Below are 27,604 nucleotides of genomic sequence, written 5' to 3'. Positions count from 1 at the left end.
GCTTTCCTTCCACTGTGAATGTTGTTGTTTAGTTGTTTAGTCATGTCCGACTCTTTGTGACCCCATGGACCAGAGCACGCCAGGCACTTCTGTCTTCCACTGCTTCCCGCAGTTTGGTCAAACTCATGCTGGTAGCTTCGAGAACACTATCCAACCATCTCATCCTCTGTCATCCCCTTCTCCTTGTGCCCTCCATCTTTCCCAACATCAGGGTCTCTTCCAGGGAGTCTTCTCTTCTCATGAGGTGGCCAAAGTATTGGAGCCTCAGCTTCACGATCTGTCCTTCCAGTGAGCACTCAGGGCTGATTTCCTTAAGAATGGATAGGTGTGATCTTCTTGCAGTCCATGGGACTCTCAAGAGTCTCCTCCAACACCATAATTCAAATAATCCACTGTGAATAGCTGTTGTTAAATTTATTCTGATCAGGGGGCAAAGGCTTAATGCCCTATGATGTTCCCTATCCAGCTCACCACCTCCCCCACACTGACTTTCTAAAAAATCCAGATACAAACTATGTGACGGCAGACTCTTCACAATTGGTCCTGAACTAGTTTTGGACACTGCTTACAGAGACAGGTAACCCTGAAAAGCAGCCCAAACAATTATGTACCTAAATATATAATGAAATACTTGCTTGGATTTCTGCCCTGCTTCCGGGCTCAGCTAGCTGCTTACCTGCAGCCAACCTGACAGGATCCAGGTCTTCTCATTCTGAATCTGACACCCAACCAGCTTCAAAACACAAGTTCTTCCAATTGAAGCAGATTGCTTCTAATTTGGAAACAATCAAAGCATACCTTCCCCAATATTTAGCAGCCACTCACTCTCCTCTGGCTCTCCATCCTTCATAATGATGGATAACCCATCTTCTATTCTGTCACTCCTGACATTTGTTGCTCAGCAGCCCAGAGCAGTGAAAACAAACACCGTGAATGGCCCTTCTCACTCATCATGTGGTGCATATTTAGTGATGTGCCAATTCCCAAGAGCATTATACAGAAATTAGCTTTCAGTATGGAGAAGCTAATTGTCAGGGAGGGGAGTATACCTTGCTTTGCCTTCCATCCAAATTCTAAAGGTACTCATAGGGATGTTGAGCAAATTCTGGGCATAAGGTGTTGTGACAATGTGCATCCCCCTCCCCCACGTTAGAGATGCTTTGAGGAATTCAGTTTTCAGCATTCCAGTACAAACTGACCCAATCTGCCCCTCCTGAACTAATGTGCAGACTGGAACTTAATTGTTCTTCAGATTCTGCACTTCTGTGAATTTTGTAATACTGTTGTCAGCTCAGAGAAGCAGAATGCATGGAGATTTTTTATTTAAGGATGAGATATTGGGAGGAACCCAGGAAGTTGTTGTTGTTTTTTGTTGTTGTTGTTGTTGTTGTTGTTGTTATTATTATTATTATTATTATTATTATTATTATTATTATTATTATTTTCCAAAACCAAAAAAAGAAAAATTACAAACAGCAAATTCAACATCCATATTCATTTTCTAACATAAACCTATTACATAATTAACTAAATTAAAGTATACCTAATTACTCTAAACTTCTCTTTGCTGGATACAAACACAACACAGTTAAAATTTTTATGTTAAAGCTTTTATATTATAAATAATATTTCAAATTCCCCTATACCCCCCGTTCCTGGTAGGAACCCAGGAAGTTGTATTCCACTGTGTCAAACCATTGGCCCAGTCAGCTTAGTGTTGTTTACACCAGAGGTGGTTAACCTGTATCCTCCTTTGATATTCTTGGACTGCTATTCCCATAGTCCTTGATTGTTGCCCATGCTGTCCCAGACTGATGGGAGATGGTGTCCCAAAAATCTGGAGGACCATAGCTTAGACACCCTTCATCTACATTGACTGGCATTGACTCTTCAGGGTTGCAGAGAAGGGATTTTTCCTTCCCAGCCATACCTGGAAATTGAACCTGCATGCAAGACATGTGCTCTATCACTGACCATTCCCAATATCCTCAGTCAAGACTAAAAACACCACTTTGGATCCCTGCCCTAGAGTTTTTACTCATGATTCCAACTGGTCTCAGATTTATGATGATGTAGCACAGTGCATTTTCAACGACCAACCCTGAGATGGCATGTTTGACCATTGAATGACCTCTTTAGCTATGGATACCTCTAGGGCTTCCTTTCCTTATGTGAGGGATTGCCTTTTAGGGGTACATTTGTTTTCAGAGCAGCTACTGCCTTCAGGGATCTGTTATGCAAAGCAGTTGTTGCTCAGAAGAGAGACGGCAGACCTTTTGGCATCTGGGTTGTAACATGTCTGTCGCAAGAGGCAAGGGACATAATGGGAGGTGACAGATGACTGAGAGGTAAAGAATCCACTGTTGGGAGAAGAAATAAACTTGCCATGGAAGAAACTCTATTCCCCCCCCCCCCCAAGTTCCCATAAACAGTTTCTTACCACCGTTGCTTCTCAGGGGACCTTCAGAATGTCTCCTGAACTGGACTGACAAGAGTCACAAATCTTCCACTGTAGGAGGAAACAAAACAACAGGGTTTTGTTTGTTTATTTATTTATTTATAATATAAGTATGTATTTATATCCCACCCTTCTTTCCAAAGGAGCCCGGGAAGGCAAACAGCAAGAGATAACATGATCAAAACATCTTTCCAATGCAGATGCAGACTGGCAAAGGTCCCAACTTAGAAGGCTTGTGAAAGAGGAAGGTCTTATGTAGGCACCAAAAGGACACCAAAATATTAGACTGTCTAATGTTGGGGAAGATGGAGGGCACAAGGAGAAGGGGACGACAGAGGACGAGATGGTTGGACAGTGTTCTCGAAGCTACCAGCATGAGTTTGACCAAACTGCGGGAGGCAGTGGAAGACAGGAGTGCCTGGCGTGCTCTGGTCCATGGGGTCACGAAGAGTCGGACACAACTGAACGACTAAACAACAACAACAATATTTAAGGAGAGGGAATTCCAAAGGAGAGATAACACATCCCTGAAGGCTGGATTCTTATGCGGTGCATAATGAACCTCCTGTTAAGGTGATATCTGTAGCATCATTTTATAAGTATTAATACAAGTATTAATACAAGTATATTAATACCTATAAGTATTAATATAAGTATTGATACAAAAGTATTTATATATAGTTTTGTGCAGTGCTTAAGGCATCCGTTTATGTGCTGGTAGCTAACTGACAGCCAGTGTATACATACACCAGATGCAAAAACATCAGGTAGGACCTGTAATGAAATGTCGTAATATCAAGTGCTCTTGTTCAGGTTTCTATCCATTCCATTCCTCCATGCATTCCCTATTCCCTTCCCCTCCCCGATCCCACTGTGCATGTTCAGTGATCAAAATGCTGCAGGCAAGTGTCTCCTAAAAGCAAAGCATAGTGTCTTGGAGGGAAAAACATGAGGATGTGTGGAGAAGGGAGATGAGTCTTTGGCCTGATCCAGCAGGGTTCTTCTTATGCTTTAGACTGATCCATCCATCTCCAGAGAAGCGGACACGGAGCAATGGATCCAAACTACAAGAAAGAAGATTCCACCTAAACATTAGGAAGAACTTCCTGACAGTAAGAGCTGTTTGACAGTGGAATTTGCTGCCAAGGAGTGTGGTGGAGTCTCCTTCTTTGGAGGTCTTTAAGCAGAGGCTTTACAACCATATGTCAGGAGTGCTCTGATGGTGTTTCCTGCTTGGCAGGGGGTTGGACTCGATGGCCCTTGTGGTCTCTTCCAACTCTATGATTCTATGATTCTAAGTTTCAAGCAAGAGTGCTCTCTTCCCAACACCAGCTCAGAAGATACCCTGAATGCCAGGGTCACTGAAAAGTCACTGTAAGGGTGGGTGGGAAGCATGAATGTGAACATGAACTATTTTGCATTCCTTTAATGGCTTTCTGAACTATAACCTCCAAGCTAGTGTGTTCCTCCTGTAGATCCCTGTCCAAATTGTTGTGAAGTTAGGTTGGTTATCCAACATCTGAATAAATCCAATAAGAGCCAATGGCTAAAAAACTGTTGTGGAAGAAGTTGAAAAGCCTGGAGGCTGATGTCAATTTGTATCATTATCTCATCCCCACTGTGAGACTATGTAGGTTGCTGATGGAGAGAACTTGCTCTATGGTCCCTCTGGACAGTCCTCTGGCTTTGTTTTGTTCTTTCAGATGCACATGGTCCTTCTTCTCTGAGCATACAGAGCCTGAGTTTTTCCTCTGACATTTTCACTAATCTGGCACTTGTCTGTTTGATGGCAACTTCAGAATATGCAGAAGGGTTCTGTGTCCCCCCTCCTTCAATATTTGCTTGCCTCAGTAGCCAGGGTGGTGCACTTCATCTGTTGTCAGACTCCAGCTCCCATCATCCCTGATCCTTGATCAGGCTGGTTGGTGAAGATGGTTGTTGTAGCTGTCTCCTTTTCTCATTATATTCCTTCTCTTCCCTGCCCTGTGTTCTCAAGTCCCCCTCATCTGTCTCAGAGTCTTCCAGTGTTGTCATCTGAGACACAATTCAAAGGAATTTTGACTTGGACATTTTTTAAAAGGAAGTTATTGGGCAATAATTCAGTCCATGCTGAAACACAGAAGCATGACTAATTTAAAGACATTTTCAGTAAAATTGAAGAAGAGGGAAAGGATTTGTTGAATTAGCAAATTTGAATTAGAATACAAAAAAGGGAGGTGCGAGGAAGTCGAGGAAATAAGCAAATGAAAGATACAAATATGAAATTTGGATGTGTGTTTAAATGTTTTTGTTTCTTTTTTATGTTGTATTGTTGTATTGTAATTTTTCTTTTATTGTTGACGTATTGTTTGTTGAATCTATGTATTGTTTTTCTTTATTGTCTTTTTCCCATAACTATAAAATATTTAGTAAATATTATTTTTAAAAAAATTAAAGACATTTTCAGTGGTAGCCATTTATAATACTGGGATCCAGGGATGGTCTGAAGGCACATGAAACCACCACCTTGGTGTAACCAAGCAGATCTGGGTCTCGACAGCTCCTGGAAACAGACGATCAAGGAATAGAATTGTCAGATTAGGAGTATCCTAGACCCTGAGATTTCAGAGTCCAAACCTGAGACCTAGGAGCAGCCGCTGGTTATGTCATGGGTGGTGGGCACCAGTAGTTTTTCCTCTGTGGTCCCTCAAACCCCAGAGCCCTGGAGATGGAGGTTAATTGGGAGAGGGGAGGAGAAAGCAAAGTAAAACAGATCCACTCCCCAAAATTCCATGCAATAATTTGCAACAGGCTCCTGCCAGGCTGAAACTTCAGAGCTTCACACGTAGTCCATATATATCTGGCAATTTTATCCATATGTATGCTACTCAGAGTTCCATGATGGAAGCAAGGCAGGATTAAATATTGGAGGAATATATCTGATAGAATCCAGCCCTGCAAAACTGGAGAAAAGGGGGCAGCCATTAGCCTCAATATGTTTCAGAGCAGATTCTCTTGGAAATGTTGCTTGAGAGAGGAAATGCCGTGGAACTTTGGGGGGGGGGGTGTCAAAAGAAGATTAAACCTAGTTATTAGAACATTTAGGAACTGACACTCTCACTAGACATGTGTATATGTAATAAAGACTGGTGTTGATGCAGACTTGCTGCAATTATCTAGTTGATCCACTTATCAGCTTACATTTTGCAGTGCATTAAAGCGCATTAGTACACCAAGTGCTCCTTATCTAGAATACACTTATTATTGTTCCCAATGATGTGTGAAATTAGCCCCTGTCGGAAATAGTCTTCAGTATTTATGTATCATTGGAGAGTGGGGGCAGCAAGGTGGGGGGACGGAGAAAGAATAAAAATACTGACAGCTGGAGCTTATAACTCTTAACTCTCCCATATAACTGATGTCCAGCCTTTCTGTTTACCTCGTCAGAATTGACTCCAGGTTTGTCCTATGCATGTGTAACATGACCACAATGGCAGAGTGATTCACATAGTCTCGTGTGAGAGAGGTTGTCCCTTCCCATTTGCCATCACTTCCTAAACACAGTTTTTGACACAAATGATTCTAAAGGTGCATTTATGGACAATATAATTCTATAATTGTATTATGGACAATACAATTCTAAAGGTGCGTTTATGCCCCTGCAGCTCCGGAGAGGCTGGAGGGTTACTGGACCCAGAGGCAACCTCACCTTCCCCTGACAGGGCTGGGAGAGGAGCACCTGCAGGCAATGGGTCCTCCATCACCTCTGGAGCCAGAGCGGATTCAGCTGGTGTCTGCTCCTGAGGATCCGGCACAGGTGAGGGCCCTTCAGGTTCAAGCCCCAGCCCCAGCTCAGCCGGCCCTGGAGGCGGGGACTCCTTTGCAGGCTGGGATTCCTCAGGTTCAGCCTCTGAATCGGATTCCCAGGCCATCACAACGCCTTTTCTTTCTCTCTTTACTTTCTCTGCAGCATTCAGGGTTTTCACAAACTTTGTGTTGTAGCCCGCATCAATTCCAATGGAATGAAAGGCCTCAGGCAGACTGAGGTCGCTTGCAAGGGAGATGTGATCCCAGTGCCATTGAAAACAAAACAAAAACAGTGGCTCCAGGTGGATCCAGTTAGTTTGCTCCTGACCTAAGGCAATCGCTTCACCTGCAGATGTTGGTTCTGAGCTCAGAGGCTGTCGAAGGTGAAGGCAATCTTGGCGATGTCAAATATATCCCTTCCCTGTGGGCGCTGTGGAAAAGAGGAGATGAAAGTGTGGAAATAACCAACGGAAGATCAATAGAAGAGTGAGCAACACACAGGGAGGGGATCAAAAGAGCACAAATCAAGGCAAAGCACTTGTTCCTTGGCTTCTCTTGGGTGGTTTACTTTATTACCACCTTCTGTGACTTGCTCTAGATTGACAGCCCAAGTGGCTTATCTTGAATTTTGTGCAGTTCTTCATCGGAAAGGAATATGGAATTGGATCTCTTTCTACTCTCCACAAGCACCAAGTCAGTATCTCGCTATTTCATAGGCTGGATTTTTGTATGATTTGCATTTAATCAGTATTCCATAACTTGAATTCTGTATTATGGACAACGCTATACATTTATTGATGCATTCAGATAGATAGATACAGTGGTGCCTCGCAAGACGAAATTAATTCGTTCTGCGAGTTTTTTCGTCTTGTGAATTTTTTCGTCTTGCGAAGCACCACTGTGTATTGACGGTTTCCCATAGGAATGCATTGGCGGTTTTTTTAAAAAGGCGCAAGACGTTTTTGTCTTGCGAAGCAACTCAGAAAACGAAAAACTCTTTCGTCTTGCGAGTTTTTCGTCTTGAGAGGCATTTGTCTTGCGAGGTACCACTGTACAAAGATACACACTTACTCTGGGATTTTTTTAAATCAATTTTTAAACTGAAATGTTATTAAAGAAAAAAAAAGAGAGAAGAAAAAAAGAAGAGGGAGTAAAAAAAAAAAGAAAAACACCCCCAATCAGCTCACATTAACAATGCAGTAACCATCCCTACAGCCATCTTGATTTACACATATTGCTCAATATATGCCATCCAAGACAAGTTGATGTTTATAATAAATGTGTTCCAGGTCATTAAGGTCTTCGGACCATTGCATAATAAACAGTGGGTGTTTATACTTCCAGGATCAAAGTATAAGGGTCCAGCCCAATGACTGATGTACTGAGTTGTAATGAATTTAGAGGTGCATGACAGCTTTTGTGTTACCAGAAACTCAAAGAGTGATTGTACTAACTTTTTCCATTAGGTATATAATTGAATATTCTAAATTTGGTTCTCCTTTATAGTGTTAATTGTCTGTCTTTGTTTTGGAAGCCTTGCTCATCTTGTGTGTGAACACTTACTATAGGTTAGTGCTGCCTCTTAAACTCAACGTTAGTCCATTAGGAAGTTGTATATTGTATGTTCTAGAATTTTCAAAAATCTAACCAGCCCTTACTTTGATCCAGCAAACTTTAATTTGGGGTAATTCAATCCGAGATTGATTATGAATTAATTAAATGTTCTACACATATGTGGACAAACCTAGACAGCATCTTAAAAAGCAGAGACAACACCTTGCCGACAAAGGTCCGTATAGTTAAAGCTATGGTTTTCCCAGTAGTGATGTATGGAAGTCAGAGCTGGGCCATAAAGAAGGCTGATCGCCGAAGAATTGATGCTTTTGAATTCTGGTGCTGGAAGAGACTCTTGAGAGTCCCATGGACTGCAAGAAGATCAAACCTATCCATTCTGAAGGAAATCAGCCCTGAGTGCTCACTGGAAGGACAGATCCTGAAGCTGAGGCTGCAATACTTTGGCCACCTCATGAGAAGAGAAGACTCCCTGGAAAAGACCCTGATGTTGGGAAAGATTGAGGGCACAAGGAGAAGGGGACGACATAGGACAAGATGGTTGGACAAGGTCTTTTCCAGGGAGTCTTCTCTTCTCAGGAGATATGATATCCATCTTCAAATATCTCGAGGGCTGTCACATGGAAGATGGAACAAGCTTGTAGGACTCGAAACAATGGCTTCAACTTACAAGAAAGGAGGTTCTGACTAAACATAAGGAAAAAATTATGACACTGTTCGACATTAGAATGGTCTCCCTCGGGAGGTGGTGGACTCTCCTTCCTTGGAGGTTTTTAAGCAGAGGTTGGATGGCCATCTGTCATGGATGCTTTAGCTGAGATTCCTGCATCACTGGGGGTTGGACTAGATGACCGTTGGGTCCCTTCCAACTCTACTGCTATCTCTATTCTACAACCAAAATGATCAGGGATATGGAGTGGCTTCCCTATGAGGACAGGTTGCAACATTTGTACACAGGCAGTTTTTTCCCAAGGCTTCGGCTACAAGCAAGTAATTGATAGCATTGAATCAAGGGAAGTGCAAACAGCAGCCATACAGAGTTTGAAGAGGCAGATAATGTTTCTGTGAAATCTGTTGCTTGGGGCAGGCTGAGAAAATAGATCTGAGGAGCCAGCTTCATGTCCCTGTATCCAGGGAAAAAAAACAGACCCTGAGGAATTGTGTTAACACTTTTTCTTTTTTTCTGTTTGGTACTTACTGAATCCCTGGCAGGAATAATTGCTTGAACACAGAACTTAAGCCAGCAGGAAGTTCTGATAGCCAGCTGTATAACATAAACTCACATGAAACTAATTTTAAAAATAAAATAAAATAGATGGTTGAGCACTAAGGTTCAATTGCAGCCTATGCTTCAACGAACGCTCATGCACACACACACATATATAAAGGGGGAAGTGGGCATGAAATATAATGCTATGAATACACCTTGCATTTACAGACCCAGATAAATATAGATTTGACCTTTGTGGCTGGAGTTGAACCTTGAATACCACACTCAGGCTACACATAATAGTCCAGCGTCATTAGCCCAACCTGCACATTTAGAATAAAAAGCTGAAAATTGCACGCTATGTCTACACTATAGCTGTGACAGGCCCATTGAAAGCCCCCGAAAATCCAGCTTGGGAGAAAGCTGCAGATTTCTGCCCATTATTTTGCTAAAAGCGCCCGTATGCCTAATGAGATGTATCTCAGACTAATGAACATCTCTGCGCTCAAAATGATCAGAAGCTCTCAGAGAGCAATTCTTGATAGGATTTTTTAATAGGATATTTTGGGATGTTCCTTATGTTCATTGCAGTGCACAAGGGAAGATAGCGTGCAATTTTCAGGTTTTAAATCAGAACGTCCGGGTCAAACGTCAAGTTCATTGTGGAGCAGCTTTACCTAACAGCTTCCATGCGCAGGGCTCTATAGAGCATTCTGGTGGGGTTCCCAACAGAGGCCAGCACATGGTTTCTTGCGTTCCAAGGGAAGAGAGGGATGGTGAAGTCTGGAGGCTGGTCTGTACTGAAAGAGGCCTTGCACAATTAATTCCCTGTGCCTGATTATAGCACACAATCCTACCCTTCCAGTTTAAACCAGCAGTACCTGACTTCAGTGTTTCTGAGCCAATTAATAAGCTAATTGCAATCTCACACTTATTTTGTCTCCTTCCATACAATCCAGATCTTACGAAAGCCTAGTTTCCCCACCTAAATCTTGCTCACCTGCAATGCAGCTCAAGCATTTAGGAGAGAGATGGGGGATCTGTATGTCAGGAGTTTGTCCTACTTTCGAGTAGGACACTTGCACTCCTGGTCGTTTGTTCAGGAGTTTTAAAAGCTTTATTCTGCCCGAACATCACAGCGGCCGATGCCAACAGACACCGGCACACTTAGAATCATAGAATCATAGAATCATAGAATCATAGAGTTGGAAGAGACCACAAGGGCCATCGAGTCCAACCCCCTGCCAAGCAGGAAACACCATCAGAGCACTCCTGACATATGGTTGTCAAGCCTCTGCTTAAAGACCTCCAAAGAAGGAGACTCCACCACACTCCTTGGCAGCAAATTCCACTGTCGAACAGCTCTTACTGTCAGGAAGTTCTTCCTAATGTTTAGGTGGAATCTTCTTTCTTGTAGTTTGGATCCATTGCTCCATGTCCGCTTCTCTGGAGCAGCAGAAAACAACCTTTCTCCCTCCTCTATGTGACATCCTTTTATATATTTGAACATGGCTATCATATCACCCCTTAACCTCCTCTTCTCCAGGCTAAACATGCCCAGCTCCCTTAGCCGTTCCTCATAAGGCATCGTTTCCAGGCCTTTGACCATTTTGGTTGCCCTCCTCTGGACACGTTCCAGTTTGTCAGTGTCCTTCTTGAACTGTGGTGCCCAGAACTGGACACAGTACTCCAGGTGAGGTCTGACCAGAGCAGAATGCAGTGGCACTATAACTTCCCTTGATCTAGATGCTATACTCCTATTGATGCAGCCCAGAATTGCATTGGCTTTTTTAGCTGCCGCGTCACACTGTTGGCTCATGTCAAGTTTGTGGTCAACCAAGACTCCTAGATCCTTTTCACATGTACTGCTCTCAAGCCAGGTGTCACCCATCTTGTATTTGTGCCTCTCATTTTTTTTGCCCAAGTGCAATACTTTACATTTCTCCCTGTTAAAATTCATCTTGTTTGTTTTGGCCCAGTTCTCTAATCTGTCAAGGTCATTTTGAAGTGTGATCCTGTCCTCTGGGGTGTTAGGGATCTGCAGAATCTTTGCAGGTTGCGTAACAGACCTCAGCAACTTGGCATTTTGGCTAATCTACTTTATTTGCATATAAACATACACAGAGCACTGCAACATGGCTCCCTCTCTCTCTAGCATCAGACAGCAAAGAGAAAAAACAAAGGACAATAGTCCCACTTCACGGAACACAGTAATACAATCCTGTCTCCGTCACTTCCCACTTTGTGGAGTCAAAACATACACCGTCATGTGAAAGACAACAATCCCATGACTGCAATCACGGAGCAGGAATTCTAACACTGTATTCAGCCTGGAGGCCACATTCCCTTTTGTTCTGCAGACCACTTGCCTGTAATGGACAGGTCCTGAGGTTAAAGTGGGAGGAACAAATAATGTACAGAAGGCTAGATTTGACATGCATACACCCCCCACCTCTCTCCTCTACCCAGTCAAGATAGAGCCCTTGTTAGAATCCAAGTACACATTCCCACCAGACCTAGATACTCAGGGCAGGGGCAGTGAGGGGTGTGGCAGAATGGAAATCAATCCATGTCTGGTGCAGAAATGGATCCAGGAATCGGTGTCTGCTGTTGTTGCTTTCAGCTTGCAATTGATAAGAAATGGACTACACCCCTCCCAATTTGCTTTGCGTTTCCTCTGAATGAGGTGGCATAGCATAATGTGAATGAGACATGTAATTTGCACAAATAATTGATTATGCAGTTAATTGCATCACTAGATAACTGTGTAAATTATGCGTTTTCTCCCCACCTAGCAGCAAGAAGAACAATGTAGTTTTGGGCGGAAGACAAACTGCAGCAGCAAGGAATCAGTGCTGCATGCGATGAATGAATGGTGGAAAGGAATATGATGTATTTATATACCCCAAATTGTTTAACGTGTGTGTGTGTGTGTGTGTACGCACACACACACAATCCCTTGAGAACCATCTCTTAGACTGAACAATCCTATCTTCACTTTTGCATAATTTCCCTGGGTGTCCTTAGGCAAGTCTCACTCCCTTAACACCCCCGGTTTGTAAAAAGGAATATTAATGATCTCAGGGCTATTGTGTGTAGGTGAATGGGATAATTAGCCTTCACTGAGTAAAATATCAGCCTGAGGTAACTGTCCATCCACTTCCAAGGCCTTTAACAAATGCCTCCTGGTCTTAATAGCTCGTGATTAATTCTCTTGGACATCTTAAAATCCAAGACTAGATCGCTTAAAAAAAAAAGAGCCTCTGAGACAGGGTGATCTACAGAAGGTATGGGGGAAGGGCTGTTGGTTGGATATTTTAGCTGCTGTCATTTGTACTGAGCTCACTCTGAAAGGTGGTTGTGAGCAGAATGACAAAAAGGGCAGCAAATACCACTGAGCAGGCATTTGACAGGCAATAGTGGACTGATTAATGCGATGAGCACTTGATGGATTTAAGACACATTGGGGTAAATTCTTCTTAGTATTGGGAATCCAGAGATAAGATCAATACTTTCAACAGGTCCAGTAAAATGTCGGTGGAAAATGCTTCCCTCAAAGAAGTGCCATTGTTTTTAAAAAAACAAATCTGAATTATTCCTATTTTGATTTACACCCCACTGTCTATTACCATGCATATTCAAAACTGCTTACAGACCCATAAAAGTAAACCAGTTGACCAATTAAAAGAAGCTCAGATGGACCCAAAGCTCCCAATTAGCAAGGCTAAGGTCACATTAACACAATGCATTCAAAGCATTATGACCACTCTGAACAGTCATGGCTTCTCCCAAAGAATTCTGGGAGCTGTAGTTTGCCAGTGAGGAGATCCCAGTCCTTTCACAGAGCTACAATTTCCAGAGTGGTTTTACAATCAATCCCTCTTCCCGGGGAGTTTTGGGAACAGTAGCTCAGTTGGTTAGAGCCTGGTGTTGATAATGCCAAGCATGCAGGTTCGATCCCCATAAGGGAAAGCTGCATATTCCTGTATCACAGGGGGTTGGAATAGGTGATCCTCAGGTTCCCTTCCAACTCCATGATTCTATGATTTAAGGAAGAGGGCCCTTACCACTGTCATTAAAGGTAAAGATACCCCTGACCATTAGGTCCAGACTCGGACGACTCTGGGATTGACCGCTCATCTCGCTCTACAGGCCGAGGGAGCCGGCGTTTGTCCGTAGACAGGTTCCCCTGTCATGTGGCCAGCATGACTAAGCCGCTTCTGGAGAACCAGAGCAACGCACGGAAACTCCGTTTACCTTCCCGCTGGAGTAGTACCTATTTATCTACTTGCACTTGGACGTAACTGCTAGGTGGGCAGGAGCTGGGACCGAACAACTGGAGCTCATCCCGTCATGGGGATTCGAACCACTGACCTGATTGGCAAGCCCTGTTAGTTTCTGTTATCACTGTGCAGCTGTGTGAGGTCACAGGACTCTGTTTACATTCCAGAGACCTTGCAGTCTCACGGAAAGCGGAGACGGGATGTGACGTTAGTGGTTTCCTGTTTCCTTTGTTCCTATGTTCAGTTGTTCTCTGCTTTCATAGAGAGAGGATGCATTTTCTGTTCTGCATAGTTTAGAAATAAAACTCTTTACAATGTAGCCAAACCTCTCGTCTCTTCCCTGTGCTGGGAATCCTGCTGGATAGAATGTGCTTGAGGCCTTATCAAAGGCTCAGGTCATTAAACACATCGGAGGCGATTTCAAAGGTTTGGCTCGGAGGAAGATGAGGCCTTATCGGCTTGGCCGGGCGGAGTTCCGACAAGCCCTAGGCTCTGTGGTTTAGAATTTGCACACTTGTCATTTGTTCAGACATGCATGGCTTGATGTAATAGCCAATGTGATCTGAACAGTCCCATGTTCGGGCAAAGAGCAGCACAAGGCTTGAACTAGGCACTTTGTATGACTTGGGGATTCCAGGTTGCAGATGATTCAGCATGTTGGTGGTTCCATCTAAAGTTCTCAATGGCTTACGTCCAAGATACCTTGCAGATCACCTCCTCCCATATCCGGATGTCAGATTCCTAAGATCTGGTGAAGAAACTTATTTCTGCTTTCTTTCTTTGGCAGGAGCACAATAGCTTGGGGCTTGGCTTGGCTTCTCCAGCTCAGAGAACACCCCCTCAGTGTAGCCCTCGCCTATTCCAGCTTTAGGAAATGACCCTTTAAATTTACAGTGGTACCTCGGGTTATATATGCTTCAGGTTACAGACACTTCAGGTTACAGACTCCGCTAACTCAGAAATAGTACCTCGGGTTAAGAACTTTGCTTCAGGATGAGAACAGAATTTGTGCAGCGGCGGTGCAGCGACAGCAGGAGGCCCCATTAGCTAAAGTGGTGCTTCAGGTTAAGAACTGTTTCAGGTTAAGAACGGACCTCCGGAACAAATTAAGTTCTTAACCTGAGGTACCACTGTATAGGCTAATAGGAGATAACTGTAGGGCCAGCCAGAGAGGCTGCAGAAAACCTCAGGATGCTGCTGTCCTGCCATTTGAGGAGCAATTTATTATCTCTGTAATAAATTCCAAATAACTAGCATCTAGAAACTTGGAATTTTACAGCTGGTTGATAGTTTGTGCAGTACAGAGGGACCATTCCTTGTCTCAGTGATGTTGCATTCATTACCTCAGTTGTATTCTACAGTGGAACCTTGGGTTACATACTGTCCTCCTTACGAATGCTTTGGGTAACGAGCTCCGCTAACCTGGGAAGTAGATGCTCCTGGTTGCGAACTTTGTCCCAGGATGAGAGTGGAAGTTGCACGGTGGCAGCGGGAGGCCTCATTAACGAAAGCACACCTCATATTAAGAACAGTTTTGGGTTAAGAATGGATCTCCGGAACGAATTAAGTTCGTAACCAGAGGTACCACTGTATCCCCTTAAGGAGCACATAGGTAAAGGGACCCCTGACCATTAGGTCCAGTCATGACCGACTCTGGGGTTGCGGCGCTCATCACGCTTTATTGGCCGAGGGAGCCGCCGTACAGCTTCCGGGTCATGTGGCCAGCATGACTAAGCCGCTTCTGGCGAACCAGAGCAGTGCACGGAAATGCCGTTTACCTTCCCGCCGGAGCGGTACCTATTTATTTACTTGCACTTTGACGTGCTTTCGAACTGCTAGGTGGGCAGGAGCAGGGACCGAGCAACGGGAGCTCACCCCGTCGCGGGGATTTGAACTGCTGACCTTCTGATTGGCAAGTCCTAGGCTCTGTGGTTTAACCCACAGTGCCGCCCGCATCCCTTAAGGAGCACATACTGCTAGGCAAATACAGTCACAGCTGTATCAGTTTTATAAATTTCAATTCTTCCCAGCTTGTCCTCCGGAAGGCAAATAGGAAAGGGAGAGGGTTTCAGACAATTTCATGTTATTTGGTAACATCCAGTGGTTATTTTACCCCATTGCAGGAGCACTGTAGCAAACATTGGCATTTGAGGGAGATAAGCTGCTCTTCAGAGCTTTTCTAAGCAAAGATGTGATAACATAATAGACTAGGCTATTATGGCCTCGTTGCTTTCCAAGGGATAGCAAATAACCTTGGAAATCTCAGAACTGGAAATGTCTTTATTGCACTTTGAGGTTGATTGGGTTGTCAATCAAATGTTGACGCCTTACTCAATTTGCGTCATTTTTCACTTCAGAGGTGCTTTGACTCTCTTATTACTGTTTGAGTTATTTTTCAGCACCTCCTAACTAACTTTGGCAGAAGAGGGAGAAGGCAGACATAGATCTTTTTGCTGAGAGGTTTTCCATCATGGGTAGGGATGGGAAGAGGAATGAACTAAATCTGGGTTCGAAAGCACACTCACCTCACTTGCACTTGCACCTAAAGTGCCAATTGGGACAGAGTTCTGCTCTGGAATATTGACCCAGGAAACTGGTGCTGCATGGGAAGAGGCTGCCTTAATTACCCATCTTCCTTTCCACAGGCATTTGCTATGTGGTGCACCTTGAAAATGGGTGGCAGCTGTCTAAAATGGGACAGCTAAAAGGCCTGGGGCAGAACTCTTGCTTGGTTCAAATTTAAAGGTGAACCAACCTATTTTACACTTTCCCCAAAAATAAGAGAACTGAAATGCAGCCACCCTTTGAAATTCATGTTTCTCTGAATTTTGCAATGCAATTCACCAGCCAAGTACAAAAACGCACACCCTAAATGGTGCATAAAAATGCATGTGTTGGTGAAAGGGACATTAAAACGTGCTGTACTGGGGAAAATGGCCTTGCAGAAAAAAAAAGAGAGAGAGAGAGAGAGAGAGAGAGAGAGAGAGAGAGAGAGAGAGACTGTTAAGCAAAATTGCATATAGATATTTGTATGTTAGGAGACGTTTGCACTGAAATGCTGGTGAATTTTCACAAAGACTTGGTTTTTATTTTTGCAAACTGATGTGGAGATCTGAACTGAAGCTTGGGAAAATAAGAAACTGTGAGAAACTGGAGCTGACAGGTATGCTTGTCTTTAGCTGCAAATGCTCCCTGGAAGCAGTAGGACAGGATGACATTGTGTCACTCACATTGACGGTGTCATTAGGACAGCTGGGATTACAAAAGAACTTTTCACTGGAGGCCTGATGGAGAGTAGGTGGGCCAGTGTAGGGTCCAGCAATGGTTAAGTAGCAGTAAATTTGAGTCTTGCACATTCTCTTTTCTGACTAGAGTTTAGTTTACATTTCCATATTCAATTTTGTTTCCCATATAACCATTATTTGCATATACTGTTCCTTATTTCATGTCCTGCATAATGCGGTGCTGATTTCTTTTCAGTGTTATGCTCAGATCTTTTATAAACTGAAATGCTTTCACTGATCTCCTGCTAATGTATTTAAAATAAATCTTTCTAAACAGAGGATATCTTCTTGGGTCTTGTTTGGCTACCAGCTTCTCACGCACTGGAGCAAATTTAGGACCTCATTTTCAAGCAGTATAGCTAAACAGATGGGTGACCCTATGGCTCTGTGGGGAGAGCAATCTATTTTTGCTCTATAGTGGCCCTGAGAAGCTTACAGGGATATTGAATATAAAAAAAAATGGCAGTCTCTATTGGGATCTTTTTTGCCCAGGTCGTTGTATGTGTATTGGGAAGTCGAGAGGGTGGTGGAGAATATTTGGGGAACAGTTGGAGAAAATTCTGCAAAAGTGACTTCCGTTTGGGAGTGGCAGAGAGACAAAACCTATGAAATGTTCTCAGAAACCTATCAAAATTTGGCCATGCTCTTGCCACAATCTCGCATTGGATCCAGGAAGAATCCAAACAATGGGACAGATGGTTGTTCTCCCAGCAAGCCTGGCTCCCCCTCCCAGATCTCCCCACTAGCCAACTGCTCCCCTAAAACACACAATTGCAGCTGTCCCTAAGAAAATTTTATCTTACACCATCTTCTGGGATTTTGTTGTCTCATTTGCTGCTAATCACTGTAATCAGTCCTGCCCCCGTTTCACTTACAAAGGAAGGCAAGTGAAAGGAAGAGGTAAGTGTGCTTGAGATGCTGGTAGCAAGAGCTGGTGAGGATGGTGGAGGCTGGTAAATCCTGCCTGATTTGCCCGCCCCCTGTCCCCCCAAAACAGTACTTCTGTCTTGTCAGGATTCAACCTCAATCTGTTAGCCGCCATCCATCCTCCAACCACCTCCAGGCACTCACACAGGACCTTCACCGCCTTCACTGGTTCTGATTTAAAAGAGAGGTAGAGCTGGGTGTCATCTGCATACTGATGAACACCCAGCCCAAACCCCCTGATGATCTCTCTCAGCAGATTCATATAGATATTAAAAAGCATGGGGGAGAGGACTTAACCCTGAGGCACCCCACAAGTGAGAGCCCAGGGGTCTGAACACTCATCCCCCAACACCACTTTTTGGACACGGCCCAGGAGAAAGGAGCAGAACCACTGTATAACAGTGCCCCCAGCTCCCAGCCCCTCTAGACAGTCCAGAAGGATGCTATGGTCAATGGTGTCAAAGGCTGCTGAGAGATCCAGCAGAACTAGGAAACAGCTCTCACCTTTGTCCCTAGCCCGCTGGAGATCATCGACCAGTGCGACCAAGGCAGTTTCAGTCCCATGGTGAGGCCTGAATCCTGATTGGAAGGTATCCAAATGGTCCGCATCCTCCAGGCATGCTTGGAGTTGTTCAGCCACCACCCGCTCAATCACCTTGCCCAAGAACAGAAGATTTGAGACTGGGCGATAGTTGGCTATAATGGCCGGGTCTAAAGATGTTTTTTTAAGAAGCGGTTTAATGACCGCCTCTTTCAGCGGGTCTGGGAGGGCTCCCTCACAGAGGGAAGCATTCACCACCCCACGGAGCCCATCGCCCAGCCCTTTCCCGGCTTGCTGTTCTGGGCTCTCCTGATTTGTGATGGAAGAGTGTGGATCAGTCTCAAGTTAAAATAGGAATTTGCCCATCTCTGGTACCAATCGCTGAAGCCACTTAATAATAGATATTTTTGTGATGCAGGATTCAGTCATGTTGATGATGTATTCTCATGACATATTAAAGAATTTAAAGGGACAATAAACTGAACTTCCACGATACCTTATTTTCGCTGCAGCAAAGCTTTATGATATAGAGCTTTATGGTGTAAATATCTAATACAACTTATGCTATCAACTTCAGAGACAGGCATATATGATTAATGAGCACTAGAGGCGTGTGATGACATTACTATGCCCCTTAGACAGAAGATATAAGTCTGGCTCTTTTCTTTCATAAGCCCAGCAGCGGCAAAAGGGGGAGATAAATGAACCACAGTCACAGAAGATTGCAAAGATTGCTTCTCTTCTAAATCATCAGCTTACAGTGTAAATTGCGGCATTTCACATCAAATATTCCAGGCGTTAATTCTCCTTCCTTTTTTAATATTTAAGTTTAATTTGTGCAATTTGATCAGGACTTATACAAGGTAGAAAAATAGAACTGTGACATTTTGGGAACTATTTGTGTAACCTTTAGGATTTTTGGAGGCAATGGGATGTTGCCGAAGCTTTGCAATGACAGAAATGTTGAGAATGATAAGTGTGGCGAAGTAAGTGTAGAGAGAGAATTCTCTCTCATAACGATAGAACTCAGGAAAGAGAGTAAAGAAAATCCTCCAGGCATTGAAAGGATGTGAGTGAGGATTTCCTATTCTGCACAGACTATCCCTAATACCTGCCCCTGGTAAAACAACAACAACAACAACAACAACAACAACAACAACAACCGTCTCTCATGCCTTGTTATACTGCCGTTTCTACGAGGATATACGCTCGGTATTTATTACCCGTGCTATGCAAAAATCTCCAAATGAATCTGGACTTCAATGTCCAAAATCCCTGGTAGAGGACAAGGATCCTGAGATCACGTTAAGGGTAGCCAAATTCCATGCGATTGCCATAAAACTTAAGGAGGAAGCTGTGATACCATAATGATTAAGGTTTTAAATGATAATTTTAGGTTATATGTTAGTGGCTAAGTGTTAATTTATATATTTTTTAACTGTTGCGATATCTGTATTGTCCCTGTTATACCTAATTGTAAATTCAAATGTATCCCTACATTTATGTGTTTTATGTTTTATGTCGTGTTTTATGACCTTGATACTGTATGTGGGCTGGAACTGGTCTCTGACTGAAATAATAAAATTCATTCATTCAACAACAACAGTTTTAGGTTTCCCCAGCCACTCTGGGCAGCTTCCAGCAAGATAATAAAATTCCCACCGGATTAGATGGAAGGGCAACTAGTCCTTCCTCCTGTTCTCACAAAGGCCAACTAGATTCCCATGGGAAGCCTGTGAACAGGACCTGAGTTCTGTAACGCTCTCCCCGCTTACAATTCCTAACAACTCATCTACACTGGAAATAGTACATAGCCATTCTCCTCCTGGACCAGCTCCATGGGATGGGATTTTTTTTTGGGGGGGGGTCACTGTGTTACAGTGCTTTTGGTCCATCAGATGCAGGTGGTGCTGTGGGTTAAACCACAGAGCCTAGGACTTGCCGATCAGAAGGTCGGTGGTTCGAATCCCCGTGACGGGGTGAGCTCCCGTTGCTCTGTCCCTGCTCCTGCCAACCTAGCAGTTCAAAAGCATGTCAAACTGCAAGTAGATGAATAGGTACCACTCCGGCGGGAAGGTAAACGGTGTTTCCGTGCGCTGCTCTGGTTCGCCAGAAGCCGCTTAGTCATGCTGGCCACATGACCCGGAAGCTGTATGCCAGCTCCCTCGGCCATTAAAAGCGAGATGAGCGCCGCAACCCCAGTGTCGGACACGACTGGACCTAATAGCCAGGGGTCCGTTTACCTTTACTTATGGGACTGAGTCCAGAAAGCAACATTGGGAGAGTGCTTTTCACACCCCTGGCAGTTATGCTATGGACTGCGACAGGCCAGTAGTTCATTGCCCATGCTATTTCTTTTTCTTCTTCTTTTTATAAATTTATTTATTTGGTTTTTCAGATTACAATTTTACAGTCACATATCGAACATACAACATAAAAACAAGATTCCAAGGAAACTCCTGGACTTCCCTCCTTCCCTTTGTGGGTCCTGTTGTTATTCATTTCCTCCTGCATCTTTTATGATAATCCAAATCTTTTACATCTCCATTGTGTCCAAAATTCACCATTAAGCTTCAAGTGATATTCCAACCCTACTAACGATTTTAACTGGTTACAATGGTTTTTAAGATAGGCTATAAATTTCCCCCATTCCTTATTAAAATTTTGGTCTTCCTGATTTCTGACTCTTCCAGTCATTTTAGCCATTTTAGCCATGGCTATGTGTATGTTATTGGCCCAGAGATGGAAAGAAAATGAAGTCCCTACTAGAGAAGAATGGCAGATCAAGTTGATGGATTATGCTGAAATGGCTAAAATGCCCATGCTATTTCTTGCTGCATAATATTGTTATAGAATGGGGGGACCCCCTAAACCCTAGATATTAATAAATGGTAGGATTTTAATGATTTGGGATGTGAAGGGAGAAATATGAGCTGCAGAGGAATTCCTGGGCCAGCCTATACAAAATGATCTCAACTCCCATCTCTAGCGGGGGTGCAATTAGTGCCAGCACCGTCCGTTAAGAGTTTGGGTGTAATCTTCGACACCTCCCTCTCCATGGAGGCGCAGATTGCAGCTATAACAAAGGCGGCATTTTTTCATCTCCGCCAAGCTAAGCAGTTGGCTCCTTACCTCTCTCGCCCTGACCTAGCCACTGTGATCCATGCGACGGTCACCTCCAGACTGGATTATTGTAACTCGCTCTACGTGGGGCTGCCCTTGAGACTGACCCAGAAACTCCAGAGGGTGCAGAATGCCGCAGCGAGACTCCTTACAGGGTCTTCACTGCGAGATCACATTCATCCGGTGCTATACCAGCTGCACTGGCTCCCGGTGGAGCACAGGATCAGGTTTAAGGTGCTGGTTTTAACCTTTAAAGCCCTATACGGCCTAGGACCCTCGTACCTACGGGACCGCCTCTCCTGGTATGCCCCACAGAGAAACCTACGCTCATCAAATAAAAACATCCTGAAGGTCCCAGGCCTCAGAGAGGTTAGGCTGGCCTCAACTAGAGCCAGGGCTTTCTCGGCTGCGGCTCCAATCTGGTGGAACGCTCTGTCACAAGAGACTAGGGCCCTGCAGGACCTGACATCTTTCCGCAGAGCCTGCAAGACAGAGTTGTTCCACCAGGCCTTTGGTCAGGTCCCAGCCTGACTCCCTCCTCTGGCAACCTGCACAGAATTTTGCTCAACGGTTGCCATTAATTTGACCTTAATTAATTTTTATAATGGAATGTTTTTAGAATGTTTGATTATTTGATTGTTTGATTATTTAATTGTTGTTAGCCGCCCTGAGCCCGGCTTCGGCTGGGGAGGGCGGGATATAAATAAAATTTATTATTATTATTATTATTATTATTATTATTATTATTATTATTATTATCTGGCCAGGTTGGGCCATTCAGAAATAATACAGGGCCATTGAGAGCCATTGACAATGCCGGAGAGCTCCTCCCCACCCGCTTGCCCTGATGTGTGAACAGAGGATGGGGATTTGGAAGGTTGCCAGGGTAACTGGGTGTGAGGTGACAGGAAAAAGAGAGTTTTTAGCAAGGTGTTCTGGGAAGAAAGAAGAAAAATGGACTGGGATCCATCTTGAGCAGGTTGGCTGAAGGCTGGCTGACAGAGATTCCTTGGACTCAATTAATCTCCTTTATTGGCATAGTAAGAGAATGTTGTATACATGGATGGGAACACGACACAGGTAACAAAACATAGTAGGAGGTACTTTAAGATAATATTTCACCTTGGACTCCACGGCTGCACTGCTGTGGGGGACAAGCCCCTCTTGAAATGGCCCTGCTGTAAGACCTGGACTCCCTCCATATGAACTGAAGGAGTTAATAGGTGAATAAACACCTACAACAGCTACAACATATAGAGGGGGAAGCACCCAACTTTTCTAATAAAAATATTGGTCATGTTGCAGTTTGCATGGCTGCCAGTAAGACAACGCTTCACACCACGTACAGTGGTGGTCAATAGCTTGAATTATTGTTAACAAGCTGTAATGGTTCTAGGGGTTGCTTGTGCGTAAGCTGGTCCCAACGTCTGGCTGGGTTGCCTGAGTGAACCTTTCCTGTCCGGGCAGCCACTCGCCCGTGACCGTCTCAATCACTGGCAGAATCCGTCAGTGGGTGTTTCTTAAACTTCTTCCAGCAAAGAAGTTCTTTGACGCCCAATCTTCGCCTACTCTCCCTGCGCGGAAGCCTTCTGCGCAAGGAGGGCATGGGCAGCGGAGGACCCCTTCTCTCCCCGCTGGTCCCCGGCAAGGAGTTATGGGATCACCTTGCCGATTCCCCCATCTCCCCCCCCTTCTCCACTGGAGCTACGCTGATTCTCTCCCCCAGAAGATGGGCTGCCCCTCCCACTCCCGGAACGCTCTCTGGGATCCCTTCGGAGCTTGCTCTCACCCTTGGACACTGATGGCAGTTCCCTGACACAAGCAATTGATGTCATGGAAGAAAAATTGGTCTATCTATGAATATTAGTCATGAGGGCACAACAGAACGCAATATTTAGCATCATCTGAATTTGTGCTGTGCTGAAACCAGCCCTGCAGTTCCAGATGTTTTCTTCCATTTCCAAGGAGGCACCAGTTTTTCTTCCTCTTTCCAATGCCACTTTTGAATTTCTTTAGAAATGCCGCTTCTGTAATAGTGGTTTGTTATGATCTCCCATTGTTCATCCCCTCACGGGAGATGAACCTGCACCCCACATTTGACATTGGTTAAGTGTGGGAGGCATCCCACGTTTAACATCGGTTTCATGTAGAACCTCTAACTGTCTCCAAGCCGCGAGGGAAGAAAGGCACGAGAGAAGCAGATCACAGTCAGAAACTCACACATGCAGCTGCATTTGTGATACAACTAGATTTGAGGGTCTGTGTACCACAACATCATTCCAGTGTTCTGCAGAAAGTCATGAGCGCCGTTCTAACGTCAAACCCAAGCTGAGCTACATAATGAAAGTAGTTGGGCTGAAATTAACTCTGCGTTCAATATCCTGTTTGTAATAAGCAAGCGCCTCATTAAAACAGCCACTGGAAATGAAGTGTCGTGCAGGCAACTGGCTTCTGTTCCCTTAAGGAAGATGTTGCAAGGGTCAGGGATTGAGAAATGAGGGATTAGCCTCTGGAGGAAATGCTGGAGTCAGCAGGAGAATTTCCTCAAGAACGGCTGCTTCTTCTCCTTTGCTTTTAACAGATTAACAAGATGACAGGCCCATGCACCAAATAGCTCACAATCTGAAATTAGGAACACGGGAAGTGGCCTTATGCAAATCAGAACATCCATCCATCCACTGATCAGCAGAGAATCTCCATAGTTCAGTGTTGTCTTTCTCAGCCTTATCTGGAGATGATTGTAAGCTGATCGTCAACCATCAATCGTGTATCTTAAGCATTCTTCCTGATAGCACATGCAGCATTATTTATCTAGTAGTTTAGTGGAGGCAGAGCACAGCCATCATGGCTAGTGGCCATTTTTAACTGTATCCTCCATGAATCCAATCCATGAAGGCATCCAGAAACTCCCTGGAATAAATATAGAAATTGTATTGACCAAGTACACGGGCCCTGCGTAGCAGTGCCTGGTTTGTGATATTGGAACTCCAGAGGTGGTTATGTGGGTGGATAGCCAGCAGGGGCATAGCGTGGGGGTGCCAGGAGCATGGTGGCCCCAAGGACACAATTTTTGAGGGGGCATGAACCAGGCACTGTGGTGGCCTGGGAATCGGATTCAGAGGCTGAAGCTGAGGAACCCCAGCCTGCACAGGAGTCCCTGCCTCCAGAGCCGCTGAGCCGGGGCTGGGGCTTGAACATGAAGGGCCCTCACCTGTGCCGGATCCTCAGGAGCAGACACCAGCTGAGTCTGCTCTGGTTCCTGAGGTGATGGAGGACCCATTGCCTGCAGGTGCTCCACTATCAGGCCTGTCAGGGGAAGTTGAGGTTGCCTCTGGGTCCAGTAACCCTCCAGTCTCTCCTGAGCTGCAGAGGCTCAGGGCAGAGAGGCGGAGGGAACTAAGTTCTCACAGGAGGAGTGCTCGCCTCCAGGCCAGGAGAGGTGAGTAACCTGTGGACCAGGGCCGCCCTATGCCTCAGAGGAGATAAAGGCCAGCCCGCCCAGTCCCAGGTTGCGGGAGCAACATCGTTGGTAACCTGTTCCTGCCAGCACCCTGTCCTGCTCTTCCAGAGTTCCTGACCACACCCAGCTCCTTGCCTTGGACCCCGTTTCACCCTTGATGGACAGCCTCCATACCCTCGACCTAGGACCGGACTCAGACCACGCTGCACGGTACCCCCCCCCCCCCCGGGAGCAGCACAGGCGCCCTCACACAGGTGACCCCAGTGTGGCCTGGCCCTGGTGCTCCTCTCTACCTGCCAAGGGCTGCGTCGGCCGACCGGGCTCCCCGCTGTGTGGGATCAGTAGTCAGATGTATGAACTAGGCCGTTCGGAAGAGGAAGGAGTTACTGGGACCCAAGGAGCAAAAATCCCATAAATGCTGTAGAAGATATTAGCAATTCAGGTGTGGGTAAAGGCACCATATGCTCCCCAGCCCTTTGCCTCCGAGGGGGGCCACCTTAATGATGCTATGAATAGCACACACCTTTGCTGAGGTAAAGGAGGACAGATGGCATCTCTCGCTCACCTCTCTCTTCTCATTTCCTTGCCTCCCCCCCCCCCCGCAACTTTGCCTTTTATCAGAAAACCTTTTATATCCTTTTGAGGACTCCCTTTGCCATGCAACATTAATCACTTTCCCCCTTCTCTCTTTTTGTTTTCATTTTCCGAGCGGCGAATTTATACGGCATGATGTAACAAAGGAGGCGAGGAAAGCAATAAATTGGTTCGACGGCGTATAGATTACACAAAACAGACATGCGATTCAATCAAACAAGGGCACAAATCAGAAATTATATCGGTCTAGTTTTCTTATTTCACTCTCTCTAGTCTGCCTCGTAAGCCTTAATATATTTTCCCAAACGTCTCTACTGAAGGTCTGATGTTAATCTTTCAGTAATGACAAGCCTCTGCCGTTCACTCTTGGATATTATGAACAGTAATACTTTGGACCTCGGCGGTCCACATGCGTTATCTTAATAATATTAGTAACAACCCAGTAAGGTGGGTCAATATTGTTACTCCCTCCCCTTCTAGGGGTGTGGCCAGGAAATTTGGCATTCCACAAGACCATCAAGTGATGTCACAGCAAAGGCATTATTTCAACCAGGAATTTTGCTATGTCACTATGGCCTCATCCACATAATATATTCATAGCAATATTACGCCAATGAGAGCCATAGGTAAAGGTAAAGGTACCCCTGCCCGTACGGGCCAGTCTTGACAGACTCTAGGGTTGTGCGCCCATCTCACTCAAAGAGGCCAAGGGCCAGCGCTGTCCGGAGACACTTCCGGGTCACGTGGCCAGCGTGACATCGCTGCTCTGGCGAGCCAGAGTCGCACACGGAAACGCCGTTTACCTTCCCGCTAGTAAGCGGTCCCTATTTATGTACTTGCACCCAGGAGTGCTTTCTAACTGCTAAGTTGGCAGGCGCTGGGACCGAACAGCGGGAGCGCACCCCGCCGCGGGATTCGAACCGCCGACCTTTCGATCGGCAAGCCCTAGGCACTGAGGCTTTAACCCACAGCGCCACCCGCGCTGTGAGTTGCTAGAGACTCCTATTTCCCCTCACAAATCTACAATTCCTAGGGTGGTTTAACAGTCCATCCTACTTCCTAGGGAGCTGTGGGAACTGTTGCCATGAGACAAAAGTTCTTAAGAGCAGAAGCAGTAAGGCAAGGCCTACACAATCATTTCAAGCCTGCTAGGTGTTATGTACTGAAGTTCTCACCCTGGTCCAGCAGGGGGATACTGTAGATAGTTTTCACTCAGGTCCACATATGCAAATAAGGGATTGAAAGTGACGTTCAGTGATTGGATAGTTACAGAAAATGGTTACAGTTGTGTTGTACTGGAGCTCTATATAAGCAGGCTGGCTGAACCCTTCAGCTCAGTTCTGTTCTGGCCTGTGAATAAACAAGAGCTGTTTGAAGAATTGCTGTGTCGTCTGATATGTTCACCCACAACCTAACACTAACAGTAAACTGCCATGTCACTGTGACTTGTGACTCATCTTGGGTTCCATATAAATGTTACCAGCCTCAGTCTGTCTTCAGTTCAGAGTCTGTTGTTCAGAGTGACAGTGTGTTCCTGTATTGTTGCAGACAGAGCGGCTCCAGGACTCTAGTTAGTCTGTAACTAAGATCTGTGCCTCTGTGAAGACTAAGAAAGCTGTTATGAGCACTCTGCATATGCTGTTTAACTATGCTCTTTATGAACAAGTTTATTATCTCAAGGAAAAATTTGTTCTGTTTATAAAAAAGACTCTGTGTTGAACAATTGTAGATCTCTGAGGGGAATAGAGGGCACACAACAGCTCTCAGACGCGGGTGGCACCTTGGTCTAAACCACAGAGCCTAGGGCTTGCCGATCAGAAGGTCGGCAGTTCGAATCTCCGCGACAGGGTGAGCTCCCGTTGCTCGGTCCCTGCTCCTGCCAACCTAGCAGTTCGAAAGCACATCTAAGTGCAAGTGGATAAATAGGTACTGCTCCAGCGGGAAGGTAAACGGTGCTTCCGTGCACTGTTCTGGTTCACCAGAAGCAGCTTAGTCATGCTGGCCACATAACCCGGAAAGCTGTCTGTGGACGAATGCCGGCTCCCTAGGCCTATAGAGCGAGATGAGCGCTGCAACCCCAGAGTCGTCCACGGCTGGGCCTAACGGTCAGGGGTACCTTTACCTTTAACAGCTCTCAGCACTCCTCCTTTATCCCACAGCCTTCGTCCTGGTTGATGGACCGATGATGTACAGTGGGAGGCATCTGGTTCTTCAGCGCAAGGGGAAGAAGCTCATGAGGGTCCGGTCTCTGGCCCCATAGGCCCTGGCAGTTCTGTGGGTCCCTTCTGGAAGTTCTTGCTGCTGTTTCCATATCAGAACATGGCATCTATCCTGGGCCATTTTCTCCTCAGATCTGCACCCAACCC

This window comes from Podarcis tiliguerta, assembly GCF_965153285.1.
Source record: "Podarcis tiliguerta genome assembly, chromosome: 3".
Taxonomy (NCBI): Eukaryota; Metazoa; Chordata; class Lepidosauria; order Squamata; family Lacertidae; genus Podarcis; species Podarcis tiliguerta.
The sequence above is the reverse complement of the archived record's forward strand: the minus strand, read 5'-3'. Positions refer to the sequence as shown.